Source organism: Battus philenor, unplaced genomic scaffold (genome assembly GCF_028537555.1).
Source record: "Battus philenor isolate CCGP_79_NKW_IND1 unplaced genomic scaffold, ilBatPhil1.0.hap1 SCAF_6, whole genome shotgun sequence".
NCBI lineage: Eukaryota > Metazoa > Arthropoda > Insecta > Lepidoptera > Papilionidae > Battus > Battus philenor.
The window spans coordinates 12,215,258-12,231,712 of record NW_027181726.1 but is presented as its reverse complement, the minus strand read 5'-3'; the positions used below and the strand labels follow the sequence as shown (position 1 = coordinate 12,231,712).

The following is a 16,455-nucleotide window of genomic DNA, read 5'->3' as shown; positions in this document are numbered from 1 at the left end:
AAAGTACTAAATTTTAAATATTTTGTTCTTTTAAATCAAACTGCGATAAATCGATTTTCTTCCACGTTTACAACTTTTAAATATGTCGAACGTTGAATACAAAATAAAGTTATTTAATTAAATGAATACTTATGAATAACAAAAATTCTTACTTGAGAATTACTGGTATCATCTTTATATCAATCGACGTAATAATATTTTCTCTTAGTAAAGCTAAAAGCAGGAAGAAAAATCAGAAATTATTTTCGATTAATATCCGAACATCCGCGTCGGGCATTACGGTTCGTAATTTTGCTTCAAAAGAGCTTACATCGAAACAGTACTGATATAACAAGGATAACAAGGACAACATGAACACATATACATAAATAATAATTTTAATTGTATAATAAATGATAGGGATGAAGATAATGAAGGCTAGATGAGGTGGTTGAAATTATGCTTTAAATGGCACGCAGTGAAAACCGAGTATCAACAAGGCAATGACTGCTCAATGGCCGCTGACAATGAATATTTAAACAATGAGCTTGAAGGTGCTTTGTTCGTTCAGGAATACAGGCAGATCCCGCAGGCGTTGAATATTTTATTATAGCTATTCAAGACTTAATTCTCAACAGTTGAGAAACAATCACATTCAGTGTCACCGTTGCAATTAAGTTCATTATGAGTAATAAGGACTTTGATTTACACTTACAGATGCGGCATATTGTGTGTATAAGAAACATATTTATTTTGTGTAATTATTCCCAATAATTTCACACAGTGAAAGTGTGCTTAATATTTTATGTTATTATTTATTATCCCTTTTCTTCCTTTTTTCTATATCTAATTACTTAATGCATTTGTATTAGGACACTAATCTTCCAAAAAATATGTGCTAAAAAAATTTAATAAAATTTTGCATGTGTTTAAGTACATATATGTAAATTATGGTGTAATTTGCTTGAAAATATACTTCTATTGCCGATATATGTCTCAAGCGATATTCAAAAAACTTTCTTCAATACAAATTACGTTAATCGAATTAAACCCAAGTTAGATCCCAACACGCTCCATTCGTATCACGCAAATAAAACACGTATTGTTTGTTTCCAACTCACTGAGATTACTTTTACCATTTCGTGAGATAAATCTAAAACTTTATTAAATTGAATTCCAGCTTTTTCTTCCTTATTTTGTCTTCGACAACCTCAGTATGAAGTGAGACGGTAAACTTTAGTTTCCGAAACAATAGACGTAGAAAAACCTTGGTAGAAGAAAAAAACTTTTTATTGCTTCCATTCCGTTCGATAAACACCTATACAAGTTGCCTTCGGCTAGGAACACATTGTCTTCACTAACTTAAACAATAAGTTACATGCGAAAACTTTCCACGATTCGTATATCCTAAGACATAATATAAAAAAAGAAATTCGTTATATTCATATCATAAAAAATATAATTTTGAAAAAGCGTCGAAAGATGCATGATTATGGTTGTCGTAAAACGCTGGATGTAAATCGCTTCCTGCATGTCTCGCTGAAAATTTGTAGAAGAGGTATGTTCAGCAGCAATCGTCCTGCGGCTGTATCTACTTCCACAATGCTGAGATACAACTATACACAATTAGCTGGTGAGCCACCACGCCTCCATATACATATTGGTTCCTCAAAACCAAACCAATAAAACGCCCACATCACTCCCAGAGTACAAATTGAAATCGGCCTTCGAATGCATAAGAATGATGTAACACAAATATAGTTGAAGACATAGTGTAGTAGTCACGTGTACATTCATAATACATTTATATAGCCAAGGCGCCGAATTTGTTTTATTTAAACTCGCCTATATGCAGAATGCATTATTAAGTCAACTCTATACGGAATCACCTCATACTTTGGTAACCTCAATAAAATAGTAATATGAAAATTCAGGTAAAAATTAATATTTTTTAAGCATAATAAAAATAATACAGCAGTTAATTTTGCCAAAATTTCATATAAAGTAGATTTCAATAACTTTGAATGTAATTAATGAAAGACATCGCCGCTATTTTTTAAATGTACATTTATTTTGTGATTCATTAATAAAAAACATTTCCACTAGTTCGTTATAGAAGGTGTCTAACATGAAAATATGTTAAATGGTGATTCTAAAATTTTAGTATTTTTTTTTAATTCACAAATTATATATATTATAGATTTAAAAGCTTATAATCGTTAAATGTATAACTCATTTGCTGTTAATAAAAAAATTATGGTATCCCTTTACCAAAAATCCATACTTTCGGAAATAATAATTAACGTAATGATAATTACGTAACGTAATGATAAATTTTTAAATAGTAACAAATAGCTTTTTAAAAATTCGAAATACCAAATATTAACATCAATTATTGCTTACTATTTGTGCTTGCAGAATCATCTGCCAGAAGGTATTGGCCTGTCGCATTCCACTAGAGTTTTAAATTGATCACTTTGTACTGGTTGATTGGAAATGAGACTAATAGCTTTAAACCTTTTTTATGAAAAATAAGCTACTCGTTCACTCGCTTAAACCTTTTACACCTGTAACTATTTACCTGTATAAACTTGAAAACATACTTATTCTAGTTAATGAGTTTAAAAATGATATAAAATTTGACGTTTAACATTTACAACGTAATAAAAACAAAGACAAATTACTTCAGCTCAAATCTCCGCAATCCTTGATTAGGGAATGTTGTGTAATCTGTACAAGCCAAGTTAGTAGCTCGATGAAACACTTAACGTAAATTTAATTGCAAAACTTTGAACGGTGCACGCGGGTCAGATTTTCTTGTTTAAGACTCACTTACGTCTCTACTTAGTTACATTTTGTTGCTATCTAAACAAAACTTTACAGAATAATAAAGTGTTTTACCTATAGAAGAGTACTAAGATACTCTTTTATACACTGGCTTGTTACTGAATATCAGATTTCGTAAATAATTAGGATTTATGTAATCCTTATATCATGTAAAAGGTCGACGTCTCCCCTCTATTTGTAAATCGGCTTATCACTTGTCTACCTATTAGCGGTCACGAGGCATTACCTGCTAATCCTCAGTCGCACGTGAACTCGATGATTTCCGTCTTGTTCGTTAAAAATAGCGCCATTAAATATCTATTCGCGGGATATAATTTAATCCACATTTTACATATTTTGTTTATAAAATAACAAAACTGGAGTATTAAAAAAGCCATAAATATCTATTTTAAAATGATAAATTCTAACTGAAAGTGTTTAAGTTACACATTTATTATACAGGGTGATAAGCTTTGATGAATAACATGAGTTTAGTAAATGCACAGCTCATTGGCTGTCTATATATAATGTATTCTACACACTATCGAAGTCCAGTGACTTATCGCGACCGTAACTTTATCGTCAGTCCACTTAGTCGGGAGTTTAGACCATGCCACATATACCAACTTGTGGTCGCCACTCGAGAATCTATAGGTCCCAACGATCATCAGCTGCACAAGCAATGTTCCCCGCCCACTGCTACTTCAGACGAACCATTCTCCATGTGCATGATTTGGGTTCTTCTACGAATCTCAATTCTGTCTCGCAGCGAAACTCTAAGCATTGCCCTCTCCATGGCTCTGTAGGTGATCTGCAGCCTTCTTAGGGGCCCATCGTAAGCGACCACATCTTCGATGTCATCACTGGTCACACATTGGTTAAAGCGTTCGTCTTCAGACACCGCGGTATTTTGGTCGAGAAAATGTAAATTTAAATTACTTCATCAAAATTAAACATTGTTTACAATCTGTCTTTACAGACTCTATAATACCAAATATTATTGGTCTGTCGCATTTAAATAGAAAAAATAAATATTGTAACACATTTCAGAGTGATCACTTTATTCAAGTTAATTGAAAATAAGTAGAAAAACTTTAAAGCTTCTATACCTATAACCTCCATATAAAAACATGGAGTTTCAATACATTCATACAGCTTCATATATACAATAAATTCAATACCCGGAAATTTTAATTAGTTGTAAAATTGCGGTCAAACTCATTACGTACAAATTATTAACCATGCCTTTATAAACATAATAGTATGATATATCAGCAACATCAGCATATGCGTACTTTGTCTTATGACATACTACTTTGGGGCAATGCTACTGCAATGAACACTATTTTGGCCCTTAAAAAAGAGCTATTTGTGCTATTTATTAATAAAGTAGTGAATTGACTATAAAAAAAAATTAAAAGATTATAAATATACAACTCGACGTCAATAAGAGATAATTCATCGTCAGTTAAAAAAGGACTTTATTAACTTTTGAATTTAAATTTGAACGTTTGTAATAACAGTGCTGAAACTTTAGAATTTTTTCTGCATAATTCACGAACGAAGAAAATCAAGAATAACGAAGTGAGACGTTCCGTGCGAAAGTCGTATGCCCAACAATAAGACTTATTTATTACGTCCACATAATAAAAGTAAAAAGAAGAATAACAAAAGTGCTTTATAAAAGAACTCGACGGTACCTTATGCTTATTACATATATTCAAAACAATTCGTAGTCTCTCGTACGAGTTACACAAAAAAATAGGTTTTTGCTTAACTTCTTTCTATGCATAACCTGTGGAAAGTTCTTTCAAACAATTCGTTTATGTACACCAACTTTGCCCCCATGTCATTTGCACAGAACACTCATGTTCGAAACTGCCTTACATAACTTCTTAAGTTAAGATATCAAAGTTAAGGCGTAGAACCATCGTCGAACCATGTAAATTCAACAGTAAATTAAGTTCCTCGAAGTGGGGCACGGCTCGGCTTTTCCCGCAACTACAAGCAGTGTAATTAAAATTTCCTCGTTTAATGAGTCGTTTTTAGGCTTTTACACTTTTCTAATATCTACGTAGATATAAATTAGATTTATTCATGTTATGTATATCAAAAGTAATCGTTTATAATTTTATTTTGACAAAACCTTGCTACTAGTGATTCTACACGTTTTAATCGAACTGGAAAAAATATTAAAAAACAAAAACTTATTTTAAAAATTAATGTTTTATTTTTTAAAGAAAAAAAAGGAAGGTAAAAAACAAATAAAAAAACTTTACAAAAGCAATTCACTTTATACTATGTTTGCTATTGAAATGCTTCCACTAGGTCAATAGGACCTTTTGAAAATCTATGAAGGAGCCCTTCTTAGCAATAGACGTTTGTTAGGTTGCTAGTTATTTTTATGTTATAATTTAACTTAAATAAGCGAATACTAAAATTTTCCTCGAGAAATATTGTTCTTTGTTTGCAAAGTTAATATTCCATCGGATAATCTTTTTTTTAAGTCAGCGTGTCCGGGAATAAATTATTTACTGATGCAATCGGAGCACAGTGAGTTGCACTCGCAGCCACAGATGTGGCCAAGCGCATTGCCGATTCAATTTGCATACTCAAAGAATATCAGATTACTTGTTAAACGCTACTCCATATACTTGTCGTTTTAAAACTATTTAAATTTTGGAGCTAATTCATTTTCAAACAAATTATTTACCAAAAAGTTATAACGGGATACATAATTCAGTAAAAAAAATCAATACAACGTGTAGTATCGTAAAGTACCGTCAAAAAATTTTGCTTATAATAATCACATTTTATAATCTTGTTGAACGAAGTTGAACTTACATTATAAATAAACCATCTGTTTACAAGATATTAAAATACTCATAAAATTATTAAAATATACTTGAATGAGAGATATTTATATAAAACGTAACCCTTCAAATCGTTCTTGAAATATCCCTGTAATTGGGTTCCACGGTTCATAGCAGCAACGGTAAATAAAATCATACTAAGCATTGTACATAATTTATGATCAAATGATATTTTGTATTTTTGTATATAGACATTGAAAATCACATTAATTCCGTATTTCAATTCAATTTCAAAAACAATTAGTACATTAAAATTTCGAACAACTCTGAGTTGCTTAACCTTTTAACAAAGCAACGGATGCTAGGGAAGAAGTGAATTAGAAAAAAAAATAGAATACATCGGTAATTAATGCCGATTTTTAATTATAACATACTACGGCATTAAGTAATATAAGATTACACGGCACAGTGTATACCTACTTACATGGAACTTCCTCACCGTTACATGCACATTGGAATCTCAAATATCTTTAAATAGTCCAGCTAACCATAATAATCTTACGATGTGATATATAGATCAAGGTCGAATTGTATGTCAAGGTCAAACAAATGACTTCTCTCAGCCCCCGACACAAGCTTCATTAATTCTTGTCCACAAAGCTCTTTCGTGAAGTACTACGAAATACGTAGACCGAATAAAATAGTTGGATCAGTAGATATCGCCAGCTCTTTTTTCTACTCCTCAAAAATGAAGGGCCATAACTCATAACTTGAACAGAAGGGCTATCAGATTTTATTCTTTTTTTTATAAAAAAGTTACACTTATACAACTCGATAAGTAACACAAATAACAACCTTTGTAACCTCATAGAAAGCTTATTTATTTAGCGTATTTATTTGTTTTATGTACAAACATTTATTATGTATTATTATGATGCTAATAATTTACACCACATGTCTGAATACGAAGTCTTGCTGGTGTCATTCGTCTTGATTGCCAAAGCAGTGTTCATAGCTGGTGACATGTAGAAGGCTCAAGGACACCGAGAGAGTAATATAGAGGGCTATGCTTCAGCTTCGCTGTGTAATTGATCCAGAATTCAGATCTGCAGAATCGAGAAAACCGTATGTTACTCCAAGAAATGCTCGTTTAATGTGTCTGTGGACGTAGAAAGTCGCTCATGCAACGTACAGCCATTGGAGCCGTGCAGTTTTACAAATGTTGTTCACGTGCTGGTAGATGTATCATGGGTAAGCTGCCCATTAAGAGTACCGACGACATGGGCAAAGTCGAGGGATATATCTTGATACAGGCAGCACCAGGCCGGTTACGCTGACGATGTTTTGAGGAATACTATATCCTGCAGTAGGCATCTATCGGCTGACATAATTATAATTAAACTGATTAGCTCTCTCTGAAATTTCAACACATACATTAAGACAAGTATCATATGCAGAGCGTGGAGTACAAATACATTTTTTTTTGTATCTATCCGGTGTTATTTAGGTCGTGTCAAGAATACACGTGGCCAGTATTTTTTTAATATATCCCATTTAAATTTTTTATAACTTGTAACATAGAATGTCGTTAGAAAAGTTTGCTTTAGCGGAATTAATGAAGTAAGTTATATAAGAGTCTCGTCCATGACCTTCGCCCTCTTAACTTTGAACTGCAGCGCTCCAATCTCGCGTACTATAAAACTTTTAACCTTGACATTTTTTTAATTACGAAAAACACGCTTTAGATGATTTTTTTAATAACTCGTGGTTATTCATATGAATGAATGTGAAGATTATAAATAGCAGTTCCATTTGTAGTTAGCAAAACATTGCAGATTTTTAAATTGCTAGTTAAGACTACTGGTAACAATACTGGTATGTTTTCTATAGTCAACGCTTATATTTTTTTAACTGTGTCTTTCCTAAACAACGCAAAAATGCAAGATGTTGTTAAATGAATGTATTTTTAGATTATATAAGCTATTTAATACGATGCACTATGACTTTTAAATTAACATTTTCTTTCAAATTTGATGATTTTGAAAATTTTAAATATTTAAACTAAATTAATTACTACATTTATTTTTGTTAAATATTATGGTTTATTTTCGAGTGCGCTCGAGATTTTCATGGGGACAAAAACCATACAGGGTATGTTATGAAACACCTCTACATTCGGGAAGAAACTTTTTATTTAGCCGTCTTAAATGTTTACCTAATTATATTATTATAGCGTAAATAAACAAGAACGAGGAGATTCGTAAACGAACGTATGTAACCGACATAGCCAAGCAGATTGGCAGTGGCAAGCAAAATGAGTGCGGAGGCTTTAAGTTGGAGTGGACACCACAGACCAAGAAGCCCCGCGCAGGACGTCCACCTTGCTATGTTGACAGACGATCTTGTGTAAGTCGTCGATACACTCGAGTTTCAGGTCGCTTCCTACCAGCTCTTTTGGAAATATATAGAGGAGGCCTACGTCCAGTAGGCCACGTGCGACGGCTGAAATGATAATTATGATAATACTATAAATACACAGGGCATAGGATATTTTTTCATGTAAAGAAGGCTGTGGTTTATGGCTGGTGGGGATCCTTTGATTTAAATATCAATGTTGCCAACTTAATAAGCCTTGAATTCTGTTCGTATGAGTTTTATACCGTTACGATTATAGCTCAAAACGATTTTTTTTTCGAAATATGCCTTTGCTACCAAGCAGTATTAAGTTTAATTTGAATAAAATGAGAATGTAAATTTTGATTGCAGTTCGTAGATTTTAAAAATTCTCTAATTCCCATCAAATATTTTTTAACATAAAAATACCGATGCAACGTAATATTTATCATGACGTAACATTAATAACTCTGAAATATTATATGTAACGCCACGACTATACATAAAACATATTATCACGAGTCATCCGTTTGCAAATTCCAATAACACTCTGCTTTAATCACGGAAGTGGAGCGCTACCTGAAATGGGAATTCATCGGGTGTTAATATATTTCGGAATTTTTAAGGATGCCATTGATTATAAAAATAATTAATATATAACTTTTTACCAAATTTTCGCTTTTTAAAACTTAAATTATAATCTTAATTCAAAGTATTTTTATTCTTTTATAAATAAACTTTCCAATGTTATGTAAATTATAAGAAATGTGAAACAGATCACTCGCCAAATCCAACTCGGATCTCAAATAATGTCTCTTTACAGTTATTACGCAACGCAAATAGTGCAATCTCTGCAGATGAAGGTCTTTGACCAATGTGTGTTGCCATTGATGACATACGGATCTATAACGTGGCCGCTTCCGATAGACCTAATAAGAAGACTCAAGATCACATACAGAGCAATAGAGAAGGCTGTGCTCGGAGTTTTACTGCGAGATCGAAACAGGACTGAAGAAATCCACAGTTCTAAGAAATGCGTCTGAAGTAGCAGTGGGTACATCGCTTGTGTACACGATAGCAGTTGGGACCAAATGTTTCTCGAGTGGCGAGCCGGTAGACGCGGCGTGGTCAGGCTCGCCATTTGGTGGACCGACGTCATGGTTAAGGTAGCCGAAAGTCGCTGGATATGGACATCGTAGTTATCTTTAGGAGAGGCCTATACCTTTAAGCGTCTATCGGCTGAAAAGAAGAAGATAATGACGTCTGATAACGTCTGCCACTATTCCGTGTGACAATGGACCTTACACAAACTAGCAACTATAGACTTTTTTGGAGAATACTTTTACGACACGGCGCTTGGAAATGAGATGTGTATGTGTATGTTGGAATGAGATATGAATATGAAATTTTTTTTTAAATATTTCGAAATACTGCTTCTGTATAAATAAAAACGACTCGCTAAGTTTGTTGTTAAGCGCAAAACTGAATGAAGGTTCGATTAATTCGGCTTATCTCCACTAAGGCACAGTGAAGCTTTTGGAGGATCATTCGTAAAAAAAATTGAGAATAAAATGCTAAAAACAATACTTCTCTTTTCTCGTACAAACCACATAGTGAATTAAAACACATGTTCCTCGCAGTTAAACATATCCGCCTACCAAAAATAAAAATAAAAAGCGTATTAGGATATAACCAAACAGAAAATGTGTATCATAATCGTAGTTTATGTATTTTAATAAGATAATAATACTAAACCAACCAATAAAGTGATCCTTCTGAAACATGTATTTCTTTTTTCTTATCGACTATGATGGGCCTATAATTTTAACAGTATAGTCTTTCGGAATAGTTGATTAGAGATAAATCAATATAATTCGATATGAACGGTGCACATATTTTTATTATTACAGTATATCAAAAACCTAGTTCATGTTATTTACTGGATCCAGTCGCAAGTCATAACCAAATAAAACAATGTAATTTATGTAACCTTTCACTAAATAAAGAAAAGTTCTGAATCCAAAAATAGGTATTGATCACACTATATCTAATATTTAAAATTCTTGTGTCACGGTGTTCGGCTTGACTGATTTTTATCAAATTTAAATGCGTATTCAGTAGGTCTAAGAATCGGCTACTATCTATTTTCTATACCCCTAAGTGATAAAGGTTGTTCACACTTAAATTTTTTTTTCATTTTTCTAACGAAATTTTTTGTTTTTATTTTTTTATGATACAGCATACAAGAATACATACAACCATAAATTTCCACCCCTCTACGATCGACCCTTATTTTTTATTTGTAAATTAAAATATCAATTTTTTTTTGCAAAACAACGTTTGCGGGATCAGCTAGTGTATATATATCTGTGTATTCGAATAATGAACAAAGGAATCTAATGAACTAACAGTAGTGAAATAATATTTGAAATCGTGCTTCGATTGGCAAAATGCCTGGAGAGCGTAGCGACTACAGTAATTACCCTCCGTTCGTTAAATCTATCCAGGAGGACCAACAGTTTAACGATGAATTTATGAATTTTCATACAGAAATTATGTTTAATAAATGCCTATTAAAGGTGAGATTGAAATCTTTAACGACATATCAGTTAAAGGGTTACTCTTTTTATAACTTGAACACAATAAAAGGCTAGAAATAAAAAAGACATGTTGCATACAAACAACTTTATATTTGTCACTGTATGTCTCCCTGAAATAAATAAATAAAAAGATTAAGTAAATCTACAAAAAAAAAACCAAACAAAGCCAGAATTCTTACGCCATTTTAATTGTTTTTTGTTATAATTATTAAGATTTTAGAATTATGTACATACATATACTAGCTGTTCCTCTCACGCATCCCAAACCTAATAAAGGCCCAACCTCCTCGGTTGGTAGAATTTTATTAATTCAAATTAATTCTTCCTTAGCCAACCTTTACTCAGTAAGAGGTATATCCTTACCAAATTTTAAGTTTTCAAGCCGATTATACGACCAGCGGTAGAGGGCTAAGACCTGCGATCGTAGGTCGCAGGTACGAATCTCAAGATACAAACTTATATAATATAATATTATACAGGATTTCCATTGCTCACAAATAAGCTTCCAGAGGATAGACAGCAGTGTTCTTTGCGTAACATGATACCACACTACGATCGCCAAACCGGCTGCCCAGCGTAGCGATTATAGTATATGCCTCATAAATATTTTCGGAAAAACCTATGCCTTGTATTAAACGTCTATCTGTGATCTGAAACGACGTAGCTTAATGGTTTAAGAGATATCGTGATGAGCCAGTACATAGATAGAAATCTATTATAAATCTATACGATCAAAGTTTAATTATTGAAGCTTAGTTTAGTTTATTGTTTTTAATAACCGTGTTCTGTAGCTAAAACAGATAATTGATAACGATTGTAGATATATGAAAAATCTTCAGCTGGTCTATATGTAACGTTTACACAACTGTAATTATTTGTGTTTTGGTAATTGCAATATATAGTTGAAGTTGGTTTTCTTAGTAAGTTATTTTTTCCTTATGAAAAGTGTTAGAGTATAGTCTAAAAATATGATAAGGCGGATAAATTACAGAAACTCTGTGTAACTACTTCCCGCTTTTCCTCGTTCAAGTTAGATTACTTTCAAAGTATACAATCTAATTTCATTTTATAATAAACTTCTCTTATAAATAAACGTATTAAAATATCTCGTATGACTTGAAATTCTCATAATGTGGAGATTGCATTAAAAATTTAATGCGATTAAAACTTTCTATTAACAACAAGTGTCGAAAACAACATTTAGATACACATGTGCTCACACAGTTAATCGCGGGTTTTTAGAAAATGAATGTAAGCATGACGAGACAAAACTCAAAATATCATCATCAACATTGCAGCCTTAGGATATCCACTACTCAATTTTGGACACCCTCATAGGTTTCCAATAAGACCAAAGAATGAAGATGCTGTGGTAAAAGACGAAGTAAGCGACCTGAATACAGCGTCTTCAGATGACGAGGTCACCTATCCACTTCGTGGTTAATAATTCTTTGCTGCGGTTGCTGGGCCATGGTCTCCACGCCAAAACTTTAAGACCTCAACAGTCATCTGTTCTATGCGGTATGTGGCCCACCTATCGCCTGGCTACTATCAGTTACTTCCATTCGTCTGCACATGTTTGACTATTGTTACACTAAAAGTTTTAGAGATGGTTAGTTTCTTGAACTTGACTAAAAAATCGTTTAGGTGGTCACCACCTTCAGCCTGATAAGTCTAAGTAAGTTATATTTATAATTTAAAACCTAAAAATTATTTTAGTGCGAAAGCTTCGTAATTAAACGATTTAAAAATATTTAATGCAAATTTTTTCAGCTGGACTTCTCATGTTATAGGCCTAAATTATTATTTTTTTAATTTTTTACCCAAAGACGTACCTCGTCTTTGACAATCAATGAATGAAAGGTGATATTAAATCTAGTTTTCATTTTATTTTTTCGAATTTTATATACTTCACATGTTCATCTGTATTAATTAAAAATCAATAAAAAAGTTGTGATAAAGTTGTCGTTTTCATTCTGACTACGGATTACATGAACATGAATTATTTGAAATTAAACAAAAAATACAAGGATATTGTCATAGCTGAGGTGTCCGAGTGGTTAAGGAGTTGGACTTGAAATCCAATGGGTTCTACCCGCGCAGGTTCGAATCCTGTCCTCAGCGGAAAAATTTCTTTTGTATGTTTAATTAAACTTAGTTGAATAAACAACTACAAAATATTATTTATTCCAATTTAATATTTTCATTAACACCAATGAATCATTTTCGAATTTCTTCTTTGTTAATAATACAGCGTTTAAGAATTTTGAAGCACATAATAGCAGCTCTCATAAATTTCTCTCATAAAACGATTGAATTATATCGTAAAATACTACCATTTTATAACAAACGATCCAATAAAAAACGATGAGCTCCGTCGTCGACTGTTGAGGCAATAATTTCATTAGAAACTTTATTATTTGAAATGTAATAAAGTGATATCCAACCCTTATCTATAAATTTGCTGATATAGATGTTTTTTTTTTAAATTTAATAACAAATTTTCATTTACAAAAATATTTTATTATTTACGACAGTTGGCCAACTTTAAGAACGAGACCAATCATGGAAACCGACTTCGCTGGGCAGCGTTCGAGACACTACGAAATATCTTTTCGCCCAATATCCCTTCCACTTCCATTAGGGCGGCTATTCTCAGAATCTTTCCACGAGATCGAATGAGACCGTAGAAGATTGAAAGTTCAACATTGCCCAGTGAATTAGCAAATTAAACTGGCAGTGAACAGCTCACATAACTCGCCAATTAGATGACCGCTGAGTCCTCACGGATTTTTTTGCACTGCTTTGGTGGGGATCTCCCATACATTCCTAAGTATGGGTGCGCAGGGATAGCATGTTCACAATAAATTTTTCACTGACTTTTTTATTTTCATGCTCATCTTTTATCCTTTCACTTTATCTTCTAAATCACTTTCCTTATTTATTTATTAATCAAACTTTTTTGTACATCATAGACAATAAATAGAGGAAAAAAAGAAATATACAAATGGTACAAGAGGCAGTATTATCACTCGAGGCAACCTTACAAACATTTTAATTTTTTATTCACGGTTTTCAATTTTCTTTTTGCTTTGTTAAATGGGTCCTTAAAGTTCTAAAGTAAAGATTGATATATATATATAAAAGTCAGTGAAAAATTTAAATGATTCAAAACTTTTAAACGCTGTATTAACAAAGAAGAAATTCGAAAATGATTCGTTGATGTTAGTGAAAATATTAAATTGAAATAAATAATATTTTGTAGTTGTTTATTCAACTAAGTCTAATTAAACATACAAAAGGTATTTTCTCCGCTGAGGACAGGATTCGAACCTGCGCGGGTAGAACCCATTGGATTTCAAGTCCAACTCCTTAACCACTCGGACACCTCAGCTATGACAATATACTTGTATTGTTGGTTTAATTTCAAATAATTCATGTTCATGTAATCCGTATTCAAAATGAGGACAATAATTTTTATATTTTTTTTATTGCTTTTTAATTTATACATATGAACATGCGAAGTATATAAAATATATAATTACATTTTTATATGTATATATATAAATATATACACGACACACAACTTTTTTATATGTATATATATAAATATATACACGTATATACATATATATATACATAAGTAATCAGCACTGCACATACATTGTGCATGTGGTGTCTACCCATAAAATTAATAGACTAGCTTGTTAAAGTCCGATAGTAGAATCAGGATACAGGTTGCTTCCAACCGATGACACAGGAAATGTATAGGTAAGACCTATGTCTAGCAATGGATGTCCTGCGACTAAAATGATGATAATAATGTATAGGTGGAATCAGTTTGAAAACAAGCTTACAGCAATAACTTCTCGTGTGGTAAATTTATTATTATTCATTTCAACATACAACGATAAAATGAATTTAAATTTTCATTAATTCTGTGAAAGATCGAATATATTTTATGTCTAAAAAAATTACCAATTTTTCTAAGAAATGTATCAATTTAAATAAATAAACAGACCAAAACCAAATTACATTTGCACTTGAGACTAGACTTCATCGATTTACTAAATATTTTTATGTACACAAAGCTTCTATTGCTAGATTACAAAAAAGGATGAAGAATGAAAGAATGTTTCTGTGCTAAGTGTGTGTACTAATAATTTTATAGAAGATAACTGACCTTAGATGTTTTCCCGTCTTGGATATTTCAATGTTATTTTAATTTAATATATTCCTATATTATTTTAAAAAAATATCTAGTTCCCTCTACGTTTTTTGCCTATGTTCACAGCTCTAGAACTTCTATTTCTCGAATAAATGATAGACGCATTTTGACATCGATAAGAGTTGAATCTTTTGTTGAATAAAGAATTTTCGAATTTTAATGTCGTCCAATCTTACTCTGTGAAGCTCTTTAGTAATGGCATAACCTCCTTTTTAATATTACAAAGAGAATCAGTAATTTAAACTTGCATACGTTATTATTGAATTTGGAACGTAAGCGAAGCAGTTGTCAAAAGGAAGTTGTCTAGTCTTAATAACAATGGCGGATGTATATCCGGAACCGTTGCACTACCGCTTGTCGGGACTCATTCTCTCCGCGCCAGAACTTCCTCGGCGCGATTAACTAAAGTTTGCCGGCAAGTACACAACTGTACAAGTAAACGTTTAACATGCAAGCCTAATTCAATGTTCTATTAATATATTTAACTGGTGAACATTGGGTCTTTTCATCATTGACATGATTCAAGATGAAAAATGAATGAATAAACACGGGAGTTTAAAGTTTTACCGTACATTATTGCTAACCTTATGTATTAAGTGACAAAATTACTTAATAAATAATAAAACATTAAATACACTATAAAAATTACAGTTCGATATAGGACATTTATTTCACTAAGGCTGCAATGAAAACAGTATTTTCTAAATTAATTGAATGTGACCAAAACACAAAGTATTCGCCTCACGCGGTGAGATCACACGACTTCTTGTTTGTACACCAACTCTTCGACATTGCTTGTACCTGTTGTCATACGAACTAACTTTATTAAATTTAACTTCATACTCTTGTGTATATTGTTACGGCGCAAAATTTCTACATTAATTATTAAATTAAGTTGTTTTATATCTGCCAAAATCAAAATTTATTTCAATCATCATCATCATTAATTCCGCCGGAAAACGTCTCCTGTTGATCATATGCCTTCTTCAGAAAATTCGAATTAGGGTAAGTTGGAAGCAGCCTGAATACAGCTTCCAACGACTTTAACATCAGTTAATTCAATATACTACTTACATTACTTAAAAAAGTAATAATATTTACAACGCTTTAAAGCTAAATTTTATATCTTGTACGTTGCAGATTGTTCTTACTTAGCTTAGCGTTTGTTTTTTTAATCGAATTAAAAAAAAATTACTCTGTATTTCCGGTATTCAATAATGATTTTAATTATAAAGATAAGAAGTAACAGATGTAATTGTATCCTTTTTAATCAATAGATTACTACATATTAAAATATTGATTAATTTTAATATGTAGTTTACGATATATAGTTACAGACTGTCAGAAGTTGTTGACCTCTCGCACTCCAACAGAGTTTCAGAGCGTTCATTTTATATCGCTAGATTGGAAATAGATGTATAAGCTTTAAAGCTTTTTACCAACAAATGAATATTCACGCCTTTAAAAATGTTAAATTAGCTAATGAAAAGAAATGCTTTAAGGATTAATAAAATTAATCGAATTAAAATGACATGAGCTTAATTTAATATTCTCGTCGATTCTACTCAAATGAAGTTATTATTACTATACGAGTTTCATATCGCAAGACTGCAGC

The 16,455-nt window shown here is 32.0% G+C and overlaps 2 non-coding genes across 2 annotated transcripts; one reads left to right on the top strand and one right to left on the bottom strand.

Annotated features, from left to right (window-relative positions):
* Positions 1-12,654: 12,654 nt before the first annotated feature.
* On the top strand, positions 12,655-12,736 carry TRNAS-UGA (transfer RNA serine (anticodon UGA)). The gene has a single exon. It is a non-coding gene; the product is annotated as a tRNA-Ser (tRNA).
* Positions 12,737-13,924: 1,188 nt separating this feature from the next.
* Positions 13,925-14,006, bottom strand: TRNAS-UGA (transfer RNA serine (anticodon UGA)). The gene has a single exon. It is a non-coding gene; the product is annotated as a tRNA-Ser (tRNA).
* Positions 14,007-16,455: the final 2,449 nt, after the last annotated feature.